General features: G+C 38.7%; 1 pseudogene; it reads right to left on the reverse strand.

Annotated features, from left to right (window-relative positions):
• The window catches only part of LOC142348566 (dynein axonemal heavy chain 7-like), a 460,211-nt pseudogene that overhangs the window by 37,788 nt on the left and 404,632 nt on the right, over positions 1-17,791 (reverse strand).

Consider the following 17,791-nt stretch of genomic DNA (forward strand, 5'->3'; position numbering starts at 1 on the left):
AAAATTTCTTATGTCATTTCTTAACCATAAAAGTAACTAAAATTCGTGTAAATCACCAAAATCGTGCAAAAAGATAGATTTTGTTAAGCCTACTCTTCAAAAACGAACCGATGACGGATCTTAGACTAAGACCAGCCAAAAAATGTTGCTAGATCTGTCGTATTTAGTACAGTTTTGCTTTTGACTTGATGTATGCGGAATACAGTTGGCTGTTCGATATGTATTAAAACGATTATATGTTTGAATTTAACGTCAAACAGAGTGGTCTTATCACCTTTATGCTGATGCTGCGCCCTTATGGGGAATTTTTCGTTATTTAGCCTAATTGTTGTGAATAAATAGAACTTTGCGTGGACTTATTCACAGTTTCACTGAGAGATAAAACTGCATTTAACTACAAGTGGGACCCAGCAGCATAAAGACGATAAAACCACTCTTTTCGAAGTTAAATTCAAACATTAACATTCCACCGAACGGTTATGTTTTTTAATTAAAACTAAGAAACAACCGTTTGGTTTAAATTCTTACTCGTTCACAGTATGAAATTAGCAATCATCAGAAGTTCTTTTTAGCAAAAATTAAAATTAATTACCCACTGAAGCCGATCGTCTGCATTCTCATACACTAAAATACAATTTTTTCGCTCCAAGTTGTCTTTTAATAAGTGTTCTTTATTGATAAGGAATTAACTTTCAGTTTTTAAAACTATGTTTATTCTTCAAACTTCATGATTCACTAAGGTTACATGCAACTGCTTCCTGCTTCCGTCAAAAACAGATTACATCAGCTACTGACTTTGACAGATGTCTCGGGCAAGTAATGAGGGTTCCTCAGTTTAGTGGTTATGTAGAATCGGAAGTCATTCGAATACTCGATGGTGGAGTCTCCCAATCTAATGCAGAGAGATCCACTCTGTTTGAACACCTGTTTCATCAGAAGAGGTTCCAAGATAGCGTCCAGCTCTTCACCCACCGATTCCAAAAGGACCTAAAAAATACACCTCGAAAAATTGCTTATTTTTTCTGCATTCCCGTAGCGGCGTAACATAAGGCCAACGGAAAAGATCCCAAATTTGAATCACATTTTGACAATGAAAACAATTGGAAAAATTGTCCCGCTTACCGGAGTACCAAACTGGATGCAATTCTCAAGGGTCCGGACATAGTCCTGGTCACTCAGCTTTATTATATGCAGATTGTTTGTCTTCTCCATACTCTTCACAAACTTGTTCGCTTGACCTTGAGGGTCAATCATCAGAGGCCAGCGTCGAGAGTTAGTGATAATGATTCCTCAAACAAAATCAATATTGAATAATTATTTTGTTCCCACAGACCAACCTTATTCAACAAGTTAATTATTAATGTATCTGTAAATTTATTGAAAAATTGCACGCCCACAAAAAAACTTAGATACATCAGAAAATTTAAGAGTTGACTTAAAAACTTTGCAAACCGTGCTACAATCGGATATCTTATCAACAAGAAGACTCGCACGAGACTGTGCGTAGCACAGAATGTTCTAATAAACGTCTAAATTTTGTCAAAAATTTCTGTTTATTCTCAGTTGAAAAGATCTCGTGACTGTCAATTTTTCGAAGCCCAAAAACATGCATTTTTTCCGTAGCAACCTTGAGTACGTATTTTTTATTAGCAAAAAGAAGATTTCAGAAACCTCATGTTACTATAACTATAATAGATAAAAAATAATTGCGTTTTCAATTCGCAATGAAAAACTGATTTTCACAGAGACTTACAGTTGAAAAAGAGCACTAATTAAAAGCTTTAAATTAACGAAGGAAAATTAAACCAAAATTGTAGTAGAAAATAATGCCAAGTTCCCTCATGGGCCAGAACTTAATTTCAAGTTATTTTCAATCATGTGTCCTATACTGCCACAATTTTGAAGTTTATAATTTAAAAAAAGATTTTCTTCGATTCAAGGTTAACGTTACAAATAAAAAAGTAGTTTTATTTAATTTTTTATTTGATAAATTGACTTTCTGTACATCAATTGAGGCGCCGCGTGATTTCATGTTTTGAGGAATTTTGCATCAATTGGAGATGTTCGAAAGTCAACCAAAGATTATTTGAGAACGTAGCCCTGTCGAAAAAAAATGTTTACCGTTTCTTCTCAACTTATTTTTCCTGATGTTATCAAAGACTCTATATGTAATCGGCGAGATAGCGTCAACACTACTCTGTCAAGTGAAAACTTATTAACTTGGAATACCTCGTTTTGCAAAGTATTTTGCAGCAAAACAAATTCTACTTCACCAACAAAAGTACACCTTTTCATTAATTGAATTAATAACATCACAATGACTCCTAGCAAAACTCCATTGAGCCAGATATTAAAATAACTGAATTGTTTATCAAGAGGTATCCGACTGGACATCGTAAGCATCGAACCAACATTTAAGTCTCTAAAGTCACAGAAATTAAAAAAATAAAAAACATTATTAACAGTTCTTTCCAAGTGTCAATTTTGAAAGACTCAAATCAGGGATTTTCTATGAATAAAGAGCTTTTTTTTCATTCAGGAGTCTTTCCAAAGCTATGATTTGGAAAGACTCCTGAATGAAAAAAAAAGCTCTTTATTCATAGAAAATCCCTGATTTGAGTTTTTCATTTCTTAAAGAAACAAAAAAGGCACAAATGACTGCTTCACGTTTATGATTAATAAAAATAGCAGTAAAATTTAACCCAGATGAAAGCTTAGAGAGTAGAACTAAGCTTTTAACCCTTTTACTATTTTAACCCAGAGTAGAAATTCTTTCGAAGCATCGGGAAAATTCACCATAAAATAACAAACACCGTCTTCCTTTTTATTACTTATATATTTTCCTGTTGTTCCACTCTCAAGTATTCCATAATTGTGTAACTCTGAAATATCTCAAGGATGTTAATTTTGATATAAACTGTGGGGCCCGGGCTTAGTCTAGGTGTCCCCAAAAACTTGCAAATATTATTTTTCAAAATTTTGTCTTATTTTTCGATTTAGACGGAAAAAATTATTCATTTTCAAATTTTGACTCCGTTGAATCTATAAATATACAAAACAGAAAAAGTAGACTTAGTTGCCACCAACAAAATTGTTCGAAAAGCTGGTGAAATTAGAACAAAGACGAAGAGAGCGTTTCAATTTTGTTTAGTCTTTTCCTCGTTCTATAGAAAAATTGTTTCATGTATTTGCTGTGTACATATCACAGTCGTTCAATTGCATTCAATTTCAGACAGATAAATCAACAGAAAATACCTATAAGTTTCCTCTTTTTCTAATAATACTATGATTTTAAAGGAAAAAAGAAGAACAAAACAAATTTTCCATTATTAAATTTTTTAACGTCTTTTATTTCTGTGTTTCCTATTTCCATGTTTAACACCGTTTTCTGTTACGGTTGAACTATCATTTTTTTGGAAAAAAACAACCTAAAGCAGTAAAAGAAAGAATGAGCCATTGAACAAATATTTAAATTTTTTTCTGTTTTTCTACAACTTCTGAATACATTATAACCAAACCTACAATTTTTTTGTGAAAATAGCGCCCTATTGAAACAGAAAAACAAAGGAGAAGAGATAGAAATTGACAAAAAATTTTCCAAGTGTGTCAAAGCGTTCTTATTGGGTGTACAGTTTCAGTTAGATTCTATAACTATAGTTAAATGCATTTCCAAACTAAGGTCTTTTTAGCTTAAAACCAATGATCCTAGCAGTTGCCCAAACGAAATTTGATCATCTAATGAACTATGACAAGCCTTATCAGTTTACGCCGCTTCTTTCGAGTTTGCTCCCTTGACCTAGCCCGTATTTACTATATTGCGTAATTCAATGAGTTAATCGATAAAAATTGTTTACTGTAGAAAGTATTAGCTAGGTAAATCAGAAATGATGCGTGAAAAGCGAGAAAAATGGAACCCGAAAAATGTGATGCAAAGGTAAAACGTATTAATGAAAAAACATAAGCGGTTGAACTCGGGAAAGACTCAAAGAGTCCTCTCTGTCCAGGAAACCTGTTTTTCAACGAAATGTTACATATAAAATTTTCCAACCAAATTTAAAAATTGAGCAAAGAAGAGAGAATGATTCTTGCAAAACCAACTGAACTAAAAATTGGGAAAAATTAAATCTTTTTAAAACACTGGAGTTACACCTAACAGCAAAAGTTTTTCTATGCCATTGAAGCCATCGATTTTCTCAGGTACCAATAGGCAAGCTATCACAGGCTCAGGAACACTGTTTATACTAAAAAAAAACTGTTTACACAACTGTTTATACTAAAACTTTGTTTATACCACAGATACTGTGAACTTCTGGCAACTACTCAAAATTTTGAGCAGAAGGCATTGTTTAAATACCCAATGAAAGCGATAAAACAAAGAAATGGTCAAATAAAATATGGGCTGAGCAAATGAGAGAAAGGAAAGGATGAAAGAGATGAATACATTGGTCCGATGTGACTTTTTTTAAAAAATTGAAGTCTGACTCAGTAATTATAACCACGTTACCGAAGAAGACCACGCTGAGATCAATCCAAATGATGGTCTTAATGAAAAATTTTAACCTATTTCAACAAAACTAAAAAATGAAAAGTATATAGATCAAAAACATGGCCTTTTAGTTGTACTACTGGCAATCTGAAAGACTAAAGCAGCCACAGCATGTTAAGAAAATTGCATTTTCCGTTTATTATACACATAAGAAAATATGATTACCTTGTAATCATACAAAAATGAGAAAACAATAACTGGAAGGTTACATCAATAAAAACTGGCATAATTAAATTCACCCTCTGTCGATTGATAGTGTACTAAAGAAGCTGACCATCAAGGGCTACCTGTTTGAATGTCTGCAGTTAAAAACCCATAGTACACGCTTTTTCTCAGAGACACAAAAAAGCGGAGAAACTCGACGCAGAAAATGACAAATTCCGTGCCACTTGATAGAGTGCACCTTTTTTGCGCTGACGCAGTGAGTTGTCAATCACATCCCGTATTTCATTCCAAACTGCTTTGCTGTAATTTTTTCTTGAAGTTGGTCTTCGAATTGTTAATAAGTAGTGCCATGCACAATTTTGTGAAACTATTTTTGTGCCATGTATATATTTATTTAATCTTGAATGGTTATTTTCCAATTCGCTTTCCGTTTCCTAGCTTTATTTTGCTTTTTACGCTAAATGGAATAAATATATTCTGATTCATTTGTCCAATTTTTCTCGTCTTCAGTAAAATTTTCTTACTTAATAGATTCATAGATTTCCGCAGTATTGTTAACTGTCATTTAAATCGTTCAAAAGGTTATGATATTCTTGTTTTTGTGCAGGGATGATTTATGGTTTTCCGCTAAAAACACAAAAAGAATTTATGTTCTCCTGGTTATCATACATTGATCATCAATGATTTCCTGATGATTATACATGTATAACCAATGATTTCTTAAGAATCATGCATGTATCATAAATGGTTTCTCTTATAATGATATATTTATCATAAAATTTTGGGTTAAACATATTAGTCTCATAAGTGATTTCTATTTTATTATATACTAGCAGGACCGCAAAACCATAACAAGTAATTCATGTACACGAATAAGAGGTCAAAAAGAAGTTAAGGTTTCTGTTTCGCACCGACAACGGCTCGAACCCATACCCCTCGCTTAACAGCCATAGGTCTCACCACTTACGCTAACTATGCGTATTGGAATTGTCCTTTGCTCTTTCTACAGCAAACTTCTGGACAATGGCCTTTGTGACTCGCTTAAGATAGGAGCTTAATATATGATGGCAAAGCGCGTCTCAAAACGCAATTTTTATGCGGTAGGTTGCATGACTAAGGTCCCCTAAAAGACGATAGGAGCAATGTTCACAATTGTATTCAATTCACACTGATGTTTAATATAATAGCGGAAGATTAGACAATACGACTAAAACTGCTCAAAGTTAGTTTCATAGCAATTTTATGGATAATGGTAAATGAACCGCAAATCAACAGCTAAAAAATAAAACTCAACCTGTGGTAATCCTAAGGAGGACAGAGAAGGCACACACACACACACACACACACACACACACACACACATATATATATATATATATATATATGAGAGAGAGAGGGAGAGAGCGCGCCAAAGAGAGAAACCCAGAGAGAGAGAGAGAGAGAGAGAGAGAGAGAGAGAGGGAAACAAAGAGAGAGAGAGAGAGAGAGAGAAAGAAAGAAAAAAAAGAATGGAAGAGTACGAAAAAGGATTACTCTAAAAATTGTTTGGGGGCAGCAATATTAACGGGAAAATCACAGTGGTTTTAACGAAAAACCATCATTCAAAGATTTGTAATAAAAAACAAAAAAAGACCAAGCGAACCCAAAGAAGAATTGCAGCAAAGAAAACAATTGCCACTTATAACCCCCAAACACACACACACACACACACACACACACACACACACACACGCACACACGGGAACTTAAACCAACTCGCGTTGCAAAAATTACTTTCGAACGCCAAGCGGCATGGTGTTGATTAGAATTTTCATGTCTACAAAAGGGAAGGTACCCGATATGGGTTCGAACCCTCAACCCTCAGAATAGCCGCCCTCCATCTTACCAACTGCGCTACAACGATTACATACCAACGCCTCTCACAACCATTTTTTATCGTATCAATAAATAAACTTCAGATTGCGAGCAATTGATATAACACAAAAATCAAAAAGTAAAGCGTGAAAAACTTGAAAGCTAAAAGAGTGTTCTAGAATCTGTACAGCTAGAACTTTCCAGAAAAACACACGTTTACAATGAGAACTTCAAACTCAGTTCGTGAGCAAAAAAGAACACCTGGTACCTAGGACAGTAAATCCTCCCTTTTGGCGGGAAATTTTTCAAGCCTTCCTTGCCTTGTGGTAACTTCACCTGACTAACAGTCTTTTGTCCCAGGTTCGATTCTCGCCCGTCTACATTGAGACATTTAGGTCGTTGACCTCTATCAAAATGTTTGCTTAACCATGCTGCTCAATTCGGCTCTTAAACATGCGCTCCGAGAGTCTCCTCAAACACGCAAAAATTTTCTCTCATAAAGCTCACGCGTTTAATATATAGGAATAGCATTTTTCATCCCCCAAACACACCGGAACATAAGAAGACTCAGCGTCGAAAAAAGTGCTCTCGAACAACAGGCGGCATGGTGTTGATTAGAAATTTCTGTGTCTTAAAAATGGAGGGAACCCGACACGGTTCCGAACCCTCAACCCTTAGAATAGCAGTCCTCCATCTTACCAACTGCGCTATAACGACTACATACGACCGTTTCTCACAATCGCTTTAATCGTTTCAATAAACATTTCAGAGAGAGCATTTGAGATCACACAAAACTCAAAAAGTGAAGCGTGAAAACTTAGTTGAAAGCTAAGAGTGATCTAGAATAGCGCAGAATCTGTAAAACTAGAACTTTGCAGAAAAACACACGTTTACAATCAGAACTTCAAACTAAGTTCGGGAGCATTCAAAAAACACGTAGTACCCAAGTCAGTAATCCTCTATCTGGGCGAGCAAACTTTCACGCCCTCTTAGCTTCGTGGTAACTGGACCTGGCACACAGCCTTTTGTCCCAGGTTCGGTTCTCAACCCTGTCCTTTGAGCCTTTTATGTCTTTGACCTCTCTCGATATGTTTGCTTAACCATGCTACTCAAAACGGCTTTTAAACATGCGTTTTGAGATGCCCCTTAAACAAGCAAAAATTGTGTCCCATTTCAGAACTCACGCGTTTAATATATAGGATTAGCTTTTTTAATCCACCAAACACACACAGGATTATAAAACAATTCAGCGTTGCAAGAAGTGCTCTCGCATAACAGGCAGCATGGAGTTGATTAGAAAATTTATCTCTCCACCAAAGGGAGGGTACCCGATATGGGTTCGAACCCTCGATCCTCAGCACAGCAGTCTTTCATCTTACCAACTTCGCTATAACGACTATATACGACCAATTCTCACAATCGCTTTATCGTATCAATAAACATATTTCAGAGTGAGAGCATTTGAGATTACACAAAAATCAAAAAGTAAAGCGTGAAAACTTAGCTGAAAGCTAAGAGTATTCTAGAAAAGCGCAGAATCTGTAAAGCTAAAACTTTGCAGAAAACACACATTTACAATAAGACCTTCACACTAAGTTCGTGAGCAATAAAAAAACACGTAGTACCCAAGTCAGTTATCCTCCCTCAGGACGAGCACCTTTTCATGTCCTCCTTGCCTCGTGGTAACTGCACCTGACTAACAGTCTTTCGTCCCAGGTTCGGTTCTCACCCATCGTCTTTGAGACTTTTAGTTCCTTGACCTCTCTTGAATTGTTCGCTTAACGATGCTGCTCAACGCGTCTATTAAACATGCGCTTCAAGAGTCCGCTTAAACACGCAGAAATTTTGTCCCATTATAGAGCTCACGCGTTTAATATATAGGATTAGCAATTTCCATCCCCAAACACACAGGAATATAAAACGACTCAGCGTCGCAAGAAGTGCTCTCGCACAACAGGCAGAATGGTGTTGATTAGAAATTTTATCTGTCCACCAAAGGGAGGGTACCCGATACGGGCTCGAACCCTCAACCCTCAGAATAGCAGTCCTTCATCTTTTCAACTTTGCTATAACGACTATATACGACCGTCTCTCACAATCGCTTTTATCGTATCAATAAACATATTTCAGAGGGAGAGCATTTGAGATCACACAAAAATCAAAAAGTAAAGCGTGGAAACTTAGCTGAAAGCTAAGAGTATTCTAGAAAAGCGCAGATTCTGTAAAGCTAAAACTTTGCAGAAAACACACATTTACAATAAGAACTTCACACTAAGTTCGGGAGCAATAAAAAACACGTAGTACCCAATTCAGTTATCCTCCCTCAGGACGAGCACCTTTTCAAGTCCTCCTTGCCTCGTGGTAACTGCACCTGACTAACAGTCTTTCGTCCCAGGTTCGGTTCTCATCCATCGTCTTTGAGACTTTTAGTTCCTTGACCTCTCTTGAATTGTTCACTTAACGATGCTGCTCAACGCGTCTTTTAAACATGCGCTTCAAGAGTCCGCTTAAACACGCAGAAATTTTGTCCCATTATAGAGCTCACGCGTTTAATATATAGGATTAGCAATTTCCATCCCCAAACACACAGGAATATAAAACGACTCAGCGTCGCAAGAAGTGCTCTCGCACAACAGGCAGCATGGTGTTGATTAGAAATTTTATCTGTCCACCAAAGGGAGGGTACCCGATACGGGCTCGAACCCTCAACCCTCAGAATAGCAGTCCTTCATCTTTTCAACTTTGCTATAACGACTATATGAGACCGTCTCTCGCAATCGCTTTTATCGTATCAATAAACATATTTCAGAGTGAGAGCATTTAAGATCACACAAAAATCAAAAAGTAAAGCGTGGAAACCTAGCTGAAAGCTAAGAGTATTCTAGAAAAGCGCAGAATCTGTAAAGCTAAAACTTTGCAGAAAACACACATTTACAATAAGACCTTCACACTAAGTTCGGGAGCAATAAAAAAACACGTAGTACCCAAGTCAGTTATCCTCCCTCAGGACGAGCACCTTTTCATGTCCTCCTTGCCTCGTGGTAACTGCACCTGACTAACAGTCTTTCGTCCAAGGTTCGGTTCTCACCCATCGTCTTTGAGACTTTTAGTTCCTTGACCTCTCTTGAATTGTTCGCTTAACGATGCTGCTCAACGCGTCTATTAAACATGCGCTTGAAGAGTCCGCTTAAACACGCAGAAATTTTGTCCCATTATAGAGCTCACGCGTTTAATATATGGATTAGCAATTTCCATCCCCAAACACACAGGAAAATAAAACGACTCAGCGTCGCAAGAAGTGCTCTCGCACAACAGGCAGCATGGTGTTGATTAGAAATTTTATCTGTCCACCAAAGGGAGGGTACCCGATACGGGCTCGAACCCTCAGCCCTCAGAATAGCAGTTCTTCATCTTTTCAACTTTGCTATAACGACTATATACGACCGTCTCTCACAATCGCTTTTATCGTATCAATAAACATATTTCAGAGTGAGAGCATTTGAGATCACACAAAAATCAAAAAGTAAAGCGTGAAAACTTAGCTGAAAGCTAAGAGTATTCTAGAAAAGCGCAGAATCTGTAAAACTAAAAGTTTGCAGAAAGCACACATTTACAATAAGACCTTCACACTAAGTTCGGGAGCAATAAAACACGTAGTACCCAAGTCAGTTATCCTCCCTCTGGACGAGCACCTTTTCATGTCCTCCTTGCCTCGTGGTAACTGCACCTGACTAACAGTCTTTCGTCCCAGGTTCGGTTCTCACCCATCGTCTTTGAGACTTTTAGTTCCTTGACCTCTCTTGAATTGTTCGCTTAACGATGCTGCTCAACGCGTCTATTAAACATGCGCTTCAAGAGTCCGCTTAAACACGCAGAAATTTTGTCCCATTATAGAGCTCACGCGTTTAATATATAGGACGAGACATGAAAAAAATAGATAGATAGATGAGAAGGAGAGAATTAATTTCAGAATGAAGGAGTAATGAAAGAACGAAAGGAAGATTAAAATAACTAATAAAAGGAAAGAAAAGAACGGACAAAAAAGACTACCGAATCCACATTCTTATCTAGGTACACAATGAACTCTTTTCCGCCCCTACACGGGCTTCAACCCATGCCCCTCGCATCACAGCCATAGGTCTAATCCCTTGCGCTACAGAGGCCTGTTGCTAAAGAGGCCTGTTGCTAAAAAAGATAAAGAAAACGATTAAAAAGAAAGAGATGAAGAACAGAAGAAAAAAAGATTTCAAAATCCCAAACTTTTACCCCAGTACACTAAGCATCCAATTCCGCCCCTGCTCGGGCTTGAACCCATGCCCATCGCTTCAAGGTCATAGGTCTAATCCCTTGAGCTACCGACGCCTGTTGCTATTGTATTCAACTGACTACATACGCAAATTTTTGGTCATTAGCTTTTTGTCTCGCTCGTTTTTGTTGAGCTGCATTCTTAATGAGCACAAAGCATGTGCAGATTGGGAGCTTAAGCATGGTGGAGTAGGCTGCATGTTTAAGGACCGTTAAAGCATGTGAAGATAGGAGCGCAGTAAACTATTGTGCCCAAGTGCGACTTAAATTGAAAATACTAGATAGATGAAGGGGAGAGAATGAGATGCAGAACGAATGAGTGAATACAGAACGAAAGGAACATAAAGTAAACGATTAAAAGGAAAGAGATGAAGAACAGAAGAAAAAAAGATATCCAAATATCAAATTTTGTACCCCAGTACACTAAGCATCCTATTCCGCCCCTACTCGGGCTCGAACCCATGCCCATCGCTTCACAGTCATAGGTCTAATCCCTTCCGCTACCGACGCCTGTTGCTTCTGTCTGTTCGACTGACTACATACGCAAATTGTTGGTCATTGGATTTTTGTCTCTCTTGTTATTGTTAATGTGCATTTTTAGTGAGCACAAAAACATGTGCAGATTGGGAGCTTAAATATGGTGGAGTAGGCTGCATGTTGAAGGATTGTTAAAGAGTGTGAAGATAGGAGCGCTGTTAACCATTGCACTCAAGTGCGACTTACATTTAAAATATTAGATTAGCAATTTCCATCCCCAAACACAGAGGAATATAAAACGACTCAGCGCCGCAAGAAGTGCTCTCGCACAACAGGCAGCATGGTGTTGATTAGAAATTTTATCTGTCCACCAAAAGGAGGGTACCCGATACGGGCTCGAACCCTCAACCCTCAAAATAGCAGTCCTCCATCTTACCAACTGCGTTACAACGACGACATACAGCCGTTTCTGACAATCGCTTTATATCGTATCAAAAAACGTATTTCACAGTGAGAGCATTTGAGATCACACAGAAATCAAAAAATAAAAGGTGAAAAACGTCGTTGAAAGCAAAGAGTGTTCTAGAAAAGCGCAGAATCTGTAAAACTAAAAGTTTGCAGAAAGCACACATTTACAATAAGACCTTCACACTAAGTTCGGGAGCAATAAAAAAACACGTAGTACCCAAGTCAGTTATCCTCCCTCAGGACGAGCACCTTTTCATGTCCTCCTTGCCTCGTGGTAACTGCACCTGACTAACAGTCTTTCGTCCCAGGTTCGGTTCTCACCCATCGTCTTTGAGACTTTTAGTTCCTTGACCTCTCTTGAATTGTTCGCTTAACGATGCTGCTCAACGCGTCTATTAAACATGCGCTTCAAGAGTCCGCTTAAACACGCAGAAATTTTGTCCCATTATAGAGCTCACGCGTTTAATATATAGGACTAGACATGAAAAAAATAGATAGATAGATGAGAAGGAGAGAATTAATTTCAGGATGAAGGAGTAATGAAAGAACGAAAGGAAGATTAAAATAACTAATAAAAGGAAAGAAAAGAACGGACAAAAAAGACTACCGAATCCACATTCTTATCTAGGTACACAATGAACTCTTTTCCGCCCCTACACGGGCTTCAACCCATGCCCCTCGCATCACAGCCATAGGTCTAATCCCTTGCGCTACAGAGGCCTGTTGCTAAAGAGGCCTGTTGCTAAAAAAGATAAAGAAAACGATTAAAAAGAAAGAGATGAAGAACAGAAGAAAAAAAGATTTCAAAATCCCAAACTTTTACCCCAGTACACTAAGCATCCAATTCCGCCCCTGCTCGGGCTTGAACCCATGCCCATCGCTTCAAGGTCATAGGTCTAATCCCTTGAGCTACCGACGCCTGTTGCTATTGTATTCAACTGACTACATACGCAAATTTTTGGTCATTAGCTTTTTGTCTCGCTCGTTTTTGTTGAGCTGCATTCTTAATGAGCACAAAGCATGTGCAGATTGGGAGCTTAAGCATGGTGGAGTAGGCTGCATGTTTAAGGACCGTTAAAGCATGTGAAGATAGGAGCGCAGTAAACTATTGTGCCCAAGTGCGACTTAAATTGAAAATACTAGATAGATGAAGGGGAGAGAATGAGATGCAGAACGAATGAGTGAATACAGAACGAAAGGAACATAAAGTAAACGATTAAAAGGAAAGAGATGAAGAACAGAAGAAAAAAAAGATATCCAAATATCAAATTTTGTACCCCAGTACACTAAGCATCCTATTCCGCCCCTACTCGGGCTCGAACCCATGCCCATCGCTTCACAGTCATAGGTCTAATCCCTTCCGCTACCGACGCCTGTTGCTTCTGTCTGTTCGACTGACTACATACGTAAATTGTTGGTCATTGGATTTTTGTCTCTCTTGTTATTGTTAATGTGCATTTTTAGTGAGCACAAAAACATGTGCAGATTGGGAGCTTAAGCATGGTGGAGTAGGCTGCATGTTGAAGGATTGTTAAAGAGTGTGAAGATAGGAGCGCTGTTAACCATTGCACTCAAGTGCGACTTACATTTAAAATATTAGATTAGCAATTTCCATCCCCAAACACAGAGGAATATAAAACGACTCAGCGCCGCAAGAAGTGCTCTCGCACAACAGGCAGCATGGTGTTGATTAGCAATTTTATCTGTCCACCAAATGGAGGGTACCCGATACGGGCTCGAACCCTCAACCCTCAGAATAGCAGTCCTTCATCTTTTCAACTTTGCTATAACGACTATATACGACCGTCTCTCACAATCGCTTTTATCGTATCAATAAACATATTTCAGAGTGAGAGCATTTGAGATCACACAAAAATCAAAAAGTAAAGCGTGGAAACTTAGCTGAAAGCTAAGAGTATTCTAGAAAAGCGCAGAATCTGTAAAGCTAAAACTTTGCAGAAAACACACATTTACAATAAGACCTTCACACTAAGTTCGGGAGCAATAAAAAACACGTAGTACCCAAGTCAGTTATCCTCCCTCAGGACGAGCACCTTTTCATGTCCTCCTTGCCTCGTGGTAACTGCACCTGACTAACAGTCTTTTGTCCCAGGTTCGGTTCTCACCCATCGTCTTTGAGACTTTTAGTTCCTTGACCTCTCTTGAATTGTTCGCTTAACGATGCTGCTCAACGCGTCTATTAAACATGCGCTTCAAGAGTCCGCTTAAACACGCAGAAATTTTGTCCCATTATAGAGCTCACGCGTTTAATATATAGGATTAGCAATTTCCATCCCCAAACACACAGGAAAATAAAACGACTCAGCGTCGCAAGAAGTGCTCTCGCACAACAGGCAGCATGGTGTTGATTAGAAATTTTATCTGTCCACCAAAGGGAGGGTACCCGATACGGGCTCGAACCCCTAACCCTCAGAATAGCAGTCCTTCATCTTTTCAACTTTGCTATAACGACTATATACGACCGTTTCTCACAAGCGCTTTATCTTATCAATAAACATATTTCAGAGTGAGAGCATTTGAGATCACACAAAAATCAAAAAGTAAAGCGTGAAAACTTAGCTGAAAGCTAAGAGTATTCTAGAAAAGCGCAGAATCTGTAAAACTAAAAGTTTGCAGAAAGCACACATTTACAATAAGACCTTCACACTAAGTTCGGGAGCAATAAAAAAACACGTAGTACCCAAGTCAGTTATCCTCCCTCAGGACGAGCACCTTTGCATGTCCTCCTTGCCTCGTGGTAACTGCAGCTGGCTAACAGTCTTTCGTCCCAGGTTCGGTTCTCACCCATCGTCTTTGAGACTTTTAGTTCCTTGACCTCTCTTGAATTGTTCGCTTAACGATGCTGCTCAACGCGTCTATTAAACATGCGCTTCAAGAGTCCGCTTAAACACGCAGAAAATTTGTCCCATTATAGAGCTCACGCGTTTAATATATAGGATTAGCAATTTCCATCCCCAAACACACAGGAATATAAAACGACTCAGCGTCGCAAGAAGTGCTCTCGCACAACAGGCAGCATGGTGTTGATTAGAAATTTTATCTGTCCACCAAAGGGAGGGTATCCGATACGGGCTCGAACCCTCAACCCTCAGAATAGCAGTCCTTCATCTTTTCAACTTTGCTATAACGACTATATGAGACCGTCTCTCGCAATCGCTTTTATCGTATCAATAAACATATTTCAGAGTGAGAGCATTTAAGATCACACAAAAATCAAAAAGTAAAGCGTGGAAACCTAGCTGAAAGCTAAGAGTATTCTAGAAAAGCGCAGAATCTGTAAAGCTAAAACTTTGCAGAAAACACACATTTACAATAAGACCTTCACACTAAGTTCGGGAGCAATAAAAAAACACGTAGTACCCAAGTCAGTTATCCTCCCTCAGGACGAGCACCTTTTCATGTCCTCCTTGCCTCGTGGTAACTGCACCTGACTAACAGTCTTTCGTCCAAGGTTCGGTTCTCACCCATCGTCTTTGAGACTTTTAGTTCCTTGACCTCTCTTGAATTGTTCGCTTAACGATGCTGCTCAACGCGTCTATTAAACATGCGCTTGAAGAGTCCGCTTAAACACGCAGAAATTTTGTCCCATTATAGAGCTCACGCGTTTAATATATGGATTAGCAATTTCCATCCCCAAACACACAGGAATATAAAACGACTCAGCGTCGCAAGAAGTGCTCTCGCACAACAGGCAGCATGGTGTTGATTAGAAATTTTATCTGTCCACCAAAGGGAGGGTATCCGATACGGGCTAGAACCCTCAACCCTCAGAATAGCAGTCCTTCATCTTTTCAACTTTGCTATAACGACTATATGAGACCGTCTCTCGCAATCGCTTTTATCGTATCAATAAACATATTTCAGAGTGAGAGCATTTAAGATCACACAAAAATCAAAAAGTAAAGCGTGGAAACCTAGCTGAAAGCTAAGAGTATTCTAGAATAGCGCAGAATCTGTAAAACCAAAACTTTGCAGAAAACACACGTTTACAATAAGAACTTCAAACTAAGTTCGGGAGCAAAAAAAAACACGTAGTACCCAAATCAATTATCCTCCCTCAGGGCGAGCACTTTTTCATGCCCTCCATGCCTCGTGGTAACTGCACCTGACTAACAGTCTTTCGTACCAGGTTCGGTTCTCACCCATCTCCTTTGAGCCTTTTAGGTCTTTGAACTCTCTCGAACTGTTCGCTTAACCATGCCGCTCAACGCGTCTTTTAAACATGCGCTTCGAGAGTCCGCTTAAACACGCAAAAATTTTGTCCTATTATAGATCTCACGCGTTTCATATATAGGATTAGCAATTTTCATCCCCAAACACACCGGAACATAAAACGACTCGTCGCAAGAAGCGTTCTCGAACAACAGGCGGCATGGTGTTGATTATAAATTTCTATGTCTACAAAAGGGAGGGTACCCGACACGGTTCCGAACCCTCGACCCTCAGAATAGCAGTCATCCATTTTATCAACGGATATTGAACGACCGTTTCTCACAATCGTTTTTATCGTTTCAATAAACATTTCAGAGAGAGCATTTAAGATCACACAAAAATCAAAAAGTAAAGCGTGAAAATTTAGTTGAAAGTTAGAGTGTTCTCGAATAGCGCAAAATCTGTAATGCTAAAATTTTGCAGAAAACACACGTTATTTATTCACCAAACACACACAGTTACATAAAACGACTCAGCGTCGCAAGAAGTGCTCTCGCACAACAAGCAGCATGGTGTTGATTAGAAATTTTATCTGTCCACCAAAGGGAGGGTACCCGATACGGGCTCGAACCCTCGACCCTCAGAATAGCAGCCCTTCATCTTACCAACTGCCCTATAACGACTACATACGACCGTTTCTCACAATCACTTTTATCGTATCAATAAACATAATTCAGAGTGGGGGCATTTGAGATCACACAAAAATCGAAAAGCAAAGCGTGAAAACTTAGTTGAAAGCTAAGAGTTCTAGAATAACGCAGCATCTGTAAAGCTAAAACTTTGCAGAAAAACACACGTTTACAAGTTTACAATTAGAACTTCAAACTTATTTCGGTAGCATTTAAAAAAAACGTAGTACCCAGGACAGTAAATCCTCCCTCTGCGCGAGCACTTTTTCATGCCCACCTTGCCTCATGGTAACTGCACCTGACTAGCAGTCTTTTGTCCCAGGTTTGGTTTTCGCCTATCTAAATAGAGACATTTAGGTCGTCATCTTACCTACTGCGCTGCAACGACTATATTCAGCCGTTTCTCACAATCGCTTTTTATCGTATCAATAAACATATTTCAGAGTGAGAGCATTTGAGATCACACAAAAATCAAAAAGTAAAGCGTGAAAACGTCGTTGAAAGCAAAGAGTGTTCTAGAATAGCGAAAATCAGTAAAACTGAAACTTTGCAGAAAAACACACATTTATAAAAAGAACTTCAAATTAAGTTTGGGAGCATTCAAAAAACACGTAGTACCCAAATCAGTTATTCTCCCTCAGGGCGAGCATATTTTCAAGCCCTCTTATCCTCGTCGTAACTGCACCTGACTAACAGCCTTTTGTCTAAGGTTCGGTTCTCACCCATCTCCTTTGAGCCTTTTAGGTCATTGACCTCTCTCGATATGTTCGCTTAATCATGCTGCTCATAGCGGCTCTTAAACATGCGCTTCGAGAGGCCCCGTAAAGAAGCAAAAAATTGTCGTATTATAGAGCTCACGCGTTTATTATATAGGATTAGTATTTTTCATCCCCCAAACATACAGGAACGTAAAACGACTCAGAGTCGCAATAAGTGATCTCGCACAACAGGCAGCATAGTGTTGATTAAAAAAAATTATGTCCACCAAAGGGAGGGTACCCGATACGGGTTCGAACCCTCGATCCTCGGAATAGCAGTCTTTCATCTTACCAGCTTCGCTATAACGACTACATACGACCGTTTCTCACAATCGCTTTATCGTATCAATAAACAT

Source organism: Convolutriloba macropyga, chromosome 10 (genome assembly GCF_964194025.1).
Source record: "Convolutriloba macropyga chromosome 10, txConMacr16.3, whole genome shotgun sequence".
Classification (NCBI taxonomy): Eukaryota; Metazoa; Xenacoelomorpha; order Acoela; family Convolutidae; genus Convolutriloba; species Convolutriloba macropyga.